The sequence below is a fragment of the Talpa occidentalis genome, unplaced genomic scaffold (assembly GCF_014898055.3).
Source record: "Talpa occidentalis isolate TD23 unplaced genomic scaffold, MPIMG_talOcc4v2.1 talOcc4.14, whole genome shotgun sequence".
NCBI lineage: Eukaryota > Metazoa > Chordata > Mammalia > Eulipotyphla > Talpidae > Talpa > Talpa occidentalis.
Genome location: NW_023601433.1, coordinates 15,434,672 through 15,444,665, shown reverse-complemented (window position 1 = coordinate 15,444,665; position 9,994 = coordinate 15,434,672). Strand labels below are relative to the sequence as shown.

General features: G+C 41.8%; 1 long non-coding RNA gene across 1 annotated transcript; it reads right to left on the bottom strand.

Moving 5' to 3' along the window:
- Nucleotides 1-4,075: 4,075 nt before the first annotated feature.
- On the bottom strand, nt 4,076-9,506 carry LOC119245197 (uncharacterized). The gene is made up of 4 exons (XR_005125202.2): nt 9,466-9,506; nt 9,081-9,201; nt 6,192-6,283; nt 4,076-4,579 (listed from the first exon to the last, which is right to left on the bottom strand). It is a non-coding gene; the product is annotated as an uncharacterized LOC119245197 (long non-coding RNA).
- Between the last annotated feature and the right edge of the window lie 488 nt (nt 9,507-9,994).

Genomic DNA, 9,994 nt, shown 5'->3' with positions numbered 1-9,994 from the left:
TTCAAACAAGGTAAAGGATTTTAAAGCTCTTCATTGATTTGTGGGAGGATTTACAGATGAAGAAGATAAAGATCCAGGAAGCCAGGTCTCCATTTGAGGCCACGGGTGTCGCTGACAAGTCAGTGAGGCAGGTCAACCCCAGCTGGCTTTCCTGCCAAATCCCACAGACCTACCGCCTGCCTCAGCTCTTCCCTGCCACACGCTCAGAGGTCATCACCTGGATAATCACTGCTACTGTCCACCCCCATTGCACCTTCTTTTTTTTTTTTTAAAAGATTTATTTATTTATTTATTTATGCAAGCACTGGGTACAGTCAGAAGCGCGGGAGGGTGAGAGAATTCACCAGAGCCAGAGCGGGGAGCAGAGCAGGCAGAAGACCGAAGTACACTGCTGAGGGGAGCAGCGGGCACCAGGAGAGGTCTGCGCGCCATGTGGGATCCTCCTCTGGTGGCCGAGGAGCAGCCAGGGATCAAACCGGCGCTGCAGAGGCTGCGGGCAGCTTCGCAACCCAGCGCTCAACCGCTGCGAAACCAGGGAGGCCCCCCGTTGCACCTTCTTTATGTCCCAACCATATAGTGCATGGTTTGGGCCACAAAGGAAAACATCTGATACCCTCTGCATTGGTCTTGGAGTGGACAAGTAATCAAAACTGTAGCACACAAAAAGGAAAAATAATCAATTTAATAACATGTATGGAGAATTTACAGAATTGAAAAATATTGGAGTAGACCAGGGATATTTAACAGAGGCAACAAGGGAGGGAACTTTAAGTGACAGACAAGACGGGTGACCTCATCCTTACTTTGAAAGAGATGAGATTCTTAGAGAGGACGTGTGCACTCTTAAATCAACAATTGGGTGAGACCCCCAAACTACACTCTTCAGCTCATAGAAGGAGGAGCAATGCTTACTTCTCTGATTAGGAGAAGAGCAGAAGCTCTTCTCAAAAATCTCATCTTTGGCTAAGTTCAAGGACTTAGGCAAGGACAGCAACTCCTCCTCAGCCTCAAGGGACTTCATTACTCTTAGCTCAAAATACCCTGCAAGCCAGAGCAGGGCATCTGGAGGAGACCAGTTCTGAGAATCTTGGGGTGATCTGATTAAGGCATCTTCAGTGGCATTATGGTTTTCTGATTATATATTTGTCTTCTTAATAACTATCCCCTTAGAAAAACTTGCTATTTATTATTGATTCTGATGGCCACCAAATTTAATGAGTTTTCCATTACAAATGGAAGCTAGGAGGCTCATTATTGACTGAGTAATTGTGTCTCCCCAAATTGCATATATTAAAGCACCAACCTCTGATATGATAGTGTTTGGAGGTGGGGGGTTGGGGAAGTGATTAGGTCATCAGGGTGGAATCACCCTCATGAGATCAGTACTCTTATAAGGAGAAGATATCAGCATCCTTTTTCTCTTGACCATGAGTAGGTACAGCTAAAAAGACCTACTATCCATAAGAGACATTTCACTAGGAACTGAATCAGCCAGCACCTTGATCTTGGACTTCAGCCTCCAGAATTGTGAGGAATAAATGTTTGTTGTTTAAACCACCCACTCTGGCATTCTGTTAACAGCCCCACACCAACTAAGACTTAATTAGATCAGCACAAGGTCACATAGTTTGTGAGCTATAGGACTGAATTTGAGCTTGGATAACTCAGATTCCAAATCCCACATTTCTCTCTACATCATGCTCTTTCTTTATGAGACTGGAAATGTCTTCATTTTCTTGTTTTGCCAACACCTTCTAATGCCTGGCAAAAGATGCTGGCTGAATTTGTCGTCTGCATGAACACAATAGTTAGAAAGACTCAGATTGAGCTCCAGCCTATGACAGGAAGATTATCTTGGCCATTGTTGGCAATCTTCTGGGATTTTCCAGCAAGATGGCTATGCTGGTCTCAATGTTATCTGGCAAAGTTAACTCCTTTCCTGCAATCCTATCTTGGCATCCTGAAACAGAGGGACAGATCCATAACTTTGACAAAATTCACCAACTCCAAGAATAGTCATGAAATAAAACTACTTTCCAGGCACCCCAGGAGGTAGAGACAAAGAAGCATTTGAAGGGGTTCCATTTTATCACAATCAGTTCTGGAGTGGCTGATTTTAGGGTGCTGTTGTCTACAGTAAAACAAAATGTGTTGCCAATACGCTTTGACTTTGCATTTCCTGCCTTTTTGTTTCAAATGATAACCTGCCTGAAGGGACCATAATGAAGTCCTTTCCTTCTCTTTCTATTAAGGGAACTCAAGTGTGCCAAGTCACTGGGAACCTCCTCACTTTTTTGCTTTATTCCCAGCCTGACACTTCACACGACATCGTGTCTATCTTATTCATCACATTTATAAACAGGTGCTCCAGTATCATACCATGCCTGAGAGAAAGCACACCTCTGAAAGGCATTCAAACATTTAGATGCAACCAAAATACACATTTTCATCCTGGTATTTTTCTCTGTCTCTCTCACACTGGGAAAATCCTAGTGCACTTCTAATGGCTGGCCAAAGTCCTTGAGCACAGCCCATTTCACAGCACTTAGCTCCTAATTGAAATTTCACAGTACAATACTTAAGACACAACTCCAAATTGCATCGCCATTTAAGTAAATGTGTTTTCTAGCCATTTAACTGTATGTGATTTCCTCTTGGCTATATGCTTCTTATGATTTTCTTTTGGTTGTTGTTGCAATTAAAGCCCTCAGTATTTATTTGTGGATGTTCTAGAATGTCCTTTACCTCTGTGAATTGAATTTAACCCAGTGTTGAGGTTAATAGTCTCACAAGACTGTGTGCCTTTGGAAGGAAAGAGAACATTTCCATCATCAGAGACCAGACCAGTTCTTGGCACTCTATCCCAAACTTTTCCAGACTGTCAGTCCTTATTGGTTCTTTACTTGTTCCAGACCTTATCCTACTATGAGATTGTGTGGGGATTTCTGGGATTTTCCACCAAGAAATACAAGCTATATTTAAAGAATAATTCCTTCAGAAACATAAAAGTCTGTTAACAGGACAGGTCACAATATCAACCCCTTTCCTTTCTGGATTAAAAAAATATATTATGGACACAAAGGATTAAGTCTCAGCACTATGAAGCTATTGGCAGCCACTGTAGCAAGAGTTTCAAACCCTAGCCATGGAGTTAACCCACATATGGTGAAGCAGACCTGGCCTGTCTCACCCACTGCTCATCTCAGCAGTGTATTTTGGTAGATCCACCTGCTCTGCTTCCCACTCTGTCTCTGGTGAATTCTCTCATCCCTGCACCTCTGGCCTGTACTCCTGTTCATGTATGCATAAATAAATGAAATAAATCTAAAAACCTTTTAAAAAAATATATTATGGAAATTCCAAATAAACAAAATGATAGAGCAGTTTAACGAATATCCATGCACCCATGTTCCAGCTTCAACAGTGATCAATCTTTTGCTTTCATCTACCACACTCACTTCCATTTATATTTTGTTTGATTTTGTGCTAGGTTGCTTGCTAGAGAATTTGAAAGATGTGTCATATCACTCCTTAAATACTTCGTGTCTCTGATAATGACTTTTTTTTTTTTACTGTCACCACTATGACCTAATTATACCTAACAGAATCAACTGTTAGTGAGCCATTACCTCCACCTAATACCCAGTCCTTACTAAATCTTCCCAGTTGTCTCGGAGACAGCATTTCACAGTTGATTTGCTTTGAATCAGACCCAAATAAGTCCGCATATTGCTTTGATTTTTATAATTCTGGTTTCTTTTATTCTCTGAGTCCCCCTACTCCTTTCCTCCAGGCCTTCGATTTGTGGGTAACCCCAGTCTCTGGAATACACCTTCCCCCACCCATTTCTAGACTGGAGACATGGCTTCCTCATAGGATCATCTCACTCCCCTATAATACTCCCTGCAAATTGGTGGCAGGTCACCCTTGCCAGCCCATTCTTCCCAGAACCTCCAGGGCACACAGCAGAGACCCTCATTAACCAACTCTCTCAGATTTGCCTCTTTTCTTGTTTCAGTTTCATTATTTTTAGGTATGGTAAGGCCAACAGATCAGGAGACAAGTGCCACTGAATGATAGTTTTATACTCAGGGATTTCAAGAGACCATGGGGGCCAGACAGGAGAGCTGGCATCGGACATGGGGCAGAGCGAGAGGAAGGTGAACGTGGGCAAGAGCCTTTGTTGTGGTTTCCATAAGGAGGAATCTGAAGCAGAGTCAGCAGGCTTGGCTTGGGCTCCTTTAAATAATTTTAGGATTCTGGGGCTCAAGGGAGTACCTCGTTGTCTGGTACCTGGCTCTGAGGTGATTACAACAGAGTAGAACAAAGAGATGTTGAAAGAGAAAGTGGTTGGGGTGTGGGCTCTGATTCAGTTCATCTATATTTGAAAAGAAAACTCCTGGCAGAAAGAATCTTTCCAAGGAAGGGAGGCAGAAGGCCAAGATCAGGGTACTCAGGCAAGACACTGGATTATCTGGAATGAGGCGTGTCCAGCAGGCACATGTTACAGAATCCCACGTACGGAAGCCAGAAGCGTGGTCCACACAGCTGGCTCATCTCTCCATGCTCCCAGATGTGCCTGATGAGGGCAAAAGACACAATCATTTCCCATTTGCCTTTCCTGACAATACCAAATTTTAAAAACAAAAGCTGTCCCATCTGGCTTAGCCTTCAATCCCACTTATCTGAAAATTCTTTGGCTCTCATCACAGTGCATCTCTGCTGTTGCCTTGGGACCCATTTGAATGATAGAATTTGGAGGGAAATTTTCCTCTCTAACTGCCTTGTGCATGGGGGAGATGACTATTGTAGACATTTATAATTTGAGAGCAATCAGTTTCTTCCTCAGGGAGAGAATCTAAGTAATTAAAAAATATGATTATTAATGTAAGAATAATGGGACAGTGATCCTGCTATTTCCGAACAGCACTAAAATGTCTTTAACCACGAAAGATTTGTAGGAAAGAAAGTGAATTGACAACCTAAGATAGAAACCAATTTGGAATACAATTAATTTTGGTGCTCTTGAAAAGTGATGCATTTTACATTATGGCAAATGGTTGCAACTAATTACTATCCGAGGAATACTTGTAACTTGGTTATTTGTTCTTTATTTAATATAGTCTTTGTGATTGCTTGACCTCTTATTTATGAGAAGGTCTAGTTTTTCAATTTAAAATAATTACTAGCAAAAGAAGAGAGGACACAATTTTGCATGAAGCAGCAGACAGGTACAAACAGGGGCAACCTTGGCTGGCACTGAGGGCTGGGCGTCCTGTCTTCCCCTACCCCACCTACCAGAATATGCTTTCCTCCCCTCTGCACCATGGATAGGGCGCTTTCTCCCTATTTCCCCTCCTTCCATCCTAACTAGGAAGGAACAAAAGCAGACAATTAAATAACGGAAGTCACCTTACGGTACACCCAGACTATGTTAAATGCTTTACTAATATTATTGCATTCATTGCCAATTAGTCTCATAAAGGAGATACACACAGACACATTGCACACTCCTGAGATTTCTGTAGTTATATGTTAAGGCTTAGTGGCAATACATCTTGATGCAGAATCCTTAGTTGTGGTATAAGGAAACAGATTCATGTGCCTTTTATAAGAGCTATGGGTCATTTGAAATTAATCAAATATCAACTCTGGTCAATCCAGAAAAAATAATTACTCCTCTACTTACCCCCATATCTTTGCATTTTATTTTAGTTTTTGAGTTTTAAAAAGAAAACTCCCAAGTCCACACATGTGTGAAATCATCGATAAATCTACGTTTGTAGCAAAGAACTAAGAGTATCTCTGCAACATAGGCTAAACTTAAGTTTGGAAACTTATTGAATCATGTGGCATAACTGGTACTCAATTTTCCCGCAGGATTCTCAAATCTTAAGGAGGGGGCTTGTTGGGGAAAGGCCATACACAAACACTGAGTTTTGATGACCTTTGGTATTATGAGTTGACCTTTTGCCTTCTGTGGGCTCTTCCTACACCCACAGGCTGAGCAGCTCCCCATTTGAGTGTGTCCTGTACCCATAAGTGTCCTCTGTACAAGATGATTATGTTTCCTTTCTCATTCTGGAGGGAGGATAAGTAGGGAACTGGGGCCTATTTTCAAAGCACCTCAGCTTTGATGCCTGCAGGACCCAGAAGGGCATTAAATCTTAACTGCCAATCACTGGACTCACCACTCTTCCAACTGCCCGAGCTCCTGGATGGAAAAGTGACTCCTCCAGGCACAAATGGAGACCAAAAAGCCGGGCTTGTTCTCAAGCTCTTCCTTCAATGAAGGCACATAGTCAGTGTCCTGTATTCCTCACAATCTTCTTTTTTTTAAAGATTTATTTATTCATTCATACAAGAACTGGAGTATAGGCCAGAAGCGCGGGAGGGTGAGAGCATTCACCAGAGACAGAGCAGGGAACAGACCAGGCAGACTGACAAAATACACTGCTGAGGGGAGCAGCGGGTGAGTCAGGAGAGGTCTATGGCTCCATGTGGGACCCTCGCCAGCCGACCAGGATCAAACCAGCACTGCAGAGACTGTGGACAGCTTCACAGCGCTGCACTCCACCACCTGCGCCACCAGGGGAGGCCCTATTCCTTGCATTCTAATGCTATCAAGAGTTCATGTTTATGTTCCATCGCCTTGGCCTTTCCAATCACTGAACATGTAATATTCTACTCTTCTAAATTATATTTGGCAGGAGGTATAAACAAAATTATAGACATAGCTACAAAGGAAAATAAAAATTACCATTTGAGCAATCTCTGGCCTGCACATTGAGAAGCCCATGAATCTCAAAGGCTGTCCTCTGAATCCTCACCATAAATTTCAATCCTGCTGAGGGAATCTGCTGTATTTCACTTCTTATAATTATACAGCCCCAGCAAAAAGGGAGCTGTGCCTTTGTTATAAACTCTCAGCATTAACAAAAGGTTTCGTGCAAAATCCAAGCTCCCATTTTTCTTTCAGATTTGCATCGGCACTTGTGTCCTGATATTAAGTGGCCTATTTCTACCTTCATAGAATAAATAGGTGGCAGGATCCATGCATTCTTTTCATTTTAGTTTTTGGCGTTTACAAGTAAGTGATGTTCATGCAAAAATATCTATGCTTGTAGGAAAAAAATGTGGGATCAAACCATTCCAGTTTATGTCTTAGAAGAAAACTCTGAGGGCCTCCCCTGGTGGCGCAGTGGTTGAGCGCTGGGCTGCGAAGCTGCCTGCAGCCTCTGCAGTGCTGGTTCAATTCCCGGCCACCGGCAAGGGTCCCACATGGTGCGCAGGCCTCTCCTGCCGTGCCCACTGCTCCCCTCAGAAGTGTGTTTTGTCAGTCTGCTTGTTCTGCTCCCCGCTCTGGCTCTGGTGAATTCTCTCATTCTCCCGCACTTTTCACTGTACCCAGTGCTTGTATAAATAAATAAATAAATCTTTAAAAAAAAAAAAAAAAAAAAGAAGAAGAAAACACTGAGCTTTGAAATCAACTTGGTCCTCGAAAGGAGAAAGGCACTCTCTGAGGTGAGAAGTCGCTTTCTAGTCCTCTATTAAAACAAGGACAATTGTCAAATGGACATGCTTGTGCTAAGGCCACCAAGACTCAGTACCTAACCTAACTGCAGTTTTAGTTTGTACCAAGAATGTTGTCTTAAGTGGACAATATGGAATTTCCTTTTTATTTATTTTTATTTTATTATTGTTATCATCATCATCATCATCATTATTGAGGTAACACTGATTTATAACACTGCATATGATTTGGAGATATAGGACCATATACTTCATGTGTTGTTACCCACCATGCCCACCACCAGGACACCCACAGTCCTCTACTATAGTCCATGGTGTTCGCTCCACACTGTGCTCTCCCCTCTACTCCGGTAGCCTCAGTTCCATAGTCAGTTTCCTAGGGCTTATTTTTGATTTGACTTTATTTGACACTTTGTTTTGTCTCACTTTATTCCACATTAAGTGACTCCAGGTATTTGTCTTTCTCCTTCTGACTTATTTTGCTTAGAATCATCCCTTCCAGTTCCATCCATGTAGTCACAGATGGCAAGAGTTATCTTGTATTATAGATGAGTGGTGTTCCACTGGGGATATATATACCTTGTCATCCTAATCCAGTCATCAGTCTTTGGGCACTTAGGTTGTTTCCACAGCTTGGCTATTGTAAAGAGTGCTGCAATAACAACATAGGAGTGTATATGTCCCTTGAATCAGTGTCTTTTCTTTCTTTGGGTAGATACCTAAGGGTGGAATTGCTGGATCATATGGTAGATCCATTTATCATATTTTGAGAAATCTCCCAGTATGGAACTTTCTGGTCAGCACCAATGAAGTAAACTTTTCCATTCCCAAAGGAAGATGAGCTAATCTGTCATTTTTTCCATCCCCATAGGTAGGTTACTCAAGCCTAAAATAATTCCCTTTCCCCAATTTTGCCTATAAAAATGTTCATTTTGTATGGCTTATCAGGGCACCTTTCTGCTTGCTAGCTGGGATGCTGCCCGACTCATGAATCATTTAATGGAGCCAATTAACTTGGTTAGATTTTTGTTATTTAACATTTCTTTCTTCCTCACATCTCTTTATTCAGAGGGGAACGCCTGAAATATCTTTAAAGACATACCTCATTTACTCTCCAGTTCTATATTAGTCTAAGGGTGAAGATCCCAGGGAAAGATGATCAGTCAGTGACTACTAAAACATTCATAATTAAGCTCTTGCCAAAAAGATGAAAAAAATAGAAAAAGCAGAGTGGCACAGGTCACCTGTGGGTAGGAAGGTGAAGGGAAAGGTGAGCAGTGAGGAAAGGAGCCTGTTATCGTAGAGACAAGCATCACATAGGAGTCCGCTCTTCTAGTCCAAAGTTCTTATGTCGAAAGGTCACAGGAATGATTTTGGGTGGACATCAAGCAGTATGCATGAGTTTTATTAGCTAAACTCTAAGTTCTGATTTCAGCAAAATAATCAGTCAACAGATTATTATTATGTGTAGTTAACATTAAATATATATTTTTAATATTATATATGATAATATATATATATTTGTTCAATTAAAATTTGCTTCATACCTGAAAGGAGGTGGGACTCTGGAACATTCCAGATCAGAAGGGGATGGGGCACACTCACGTCTGCCAGGATTGTTTGCCTCCACTTTGGATCACCTGTGAATCCCTGCTCTCTGAAATTTCCCTGCAGAAAAAAAGATTACTTGGAGGATATAGGACCAATCAGACTTAGAGCTAACTCCTTTCTTCACTCATCTGTCTCATCACCTGTCGCTTGGCTTCCTGAACCCAATCCTATCTCATGTGTGATTTATAAGACATGAACATTACGTGATTTCTCCTGCGGATTTGTAGAAATACTTATTAGTTCAAACAGTCCAAAGATCTCATTTGTTTATTTCAAAGAAAGCGCTCCTTTTGTGGTCATCTTAGATGGATGAGCACATACCTTCATTGACTGCATCTTCCTCCCTTATCAGGTAATCAGGCCATACACTGGAGAGGAGATAGAAAAGGGGAGAAGCAGGCATGAGAGGCTATTCCCTCTGAAAAGTTCAAGTAAGAGATAAATGATGGTCGCACTATGAATAGCTACACATAAATCTCAACACTTTTTAATCCATCTCTTGTCCTGCATAAAAGAGCTGAGTTCAAAGCTCATAGTAGCACAGAGAGCTGTGGGCACATTCTATAATTAGCAGTAAATGACTTCCCCAGAAAATCCCCTCCGTTACTGACTTTCATCCACAAAATGCCACCCTGTTTTTTTTTTTCCCCCTTAGTCCTCAAATTAAGGAGACACAAACCAGTGCTGATTTTCCCACTGGCCAGCTAGTTCTCATGGCCCCACATCAAAGGAAAACCATTGCTTTATAGAACAGTCATCAGTCCAATAATCTTGCCTAATCAAATGTTTTAAGATTGAAATATTGGCTCTTTAAATAGCCATGTAGCCAATAGGTTGTGTGGAGCATCCA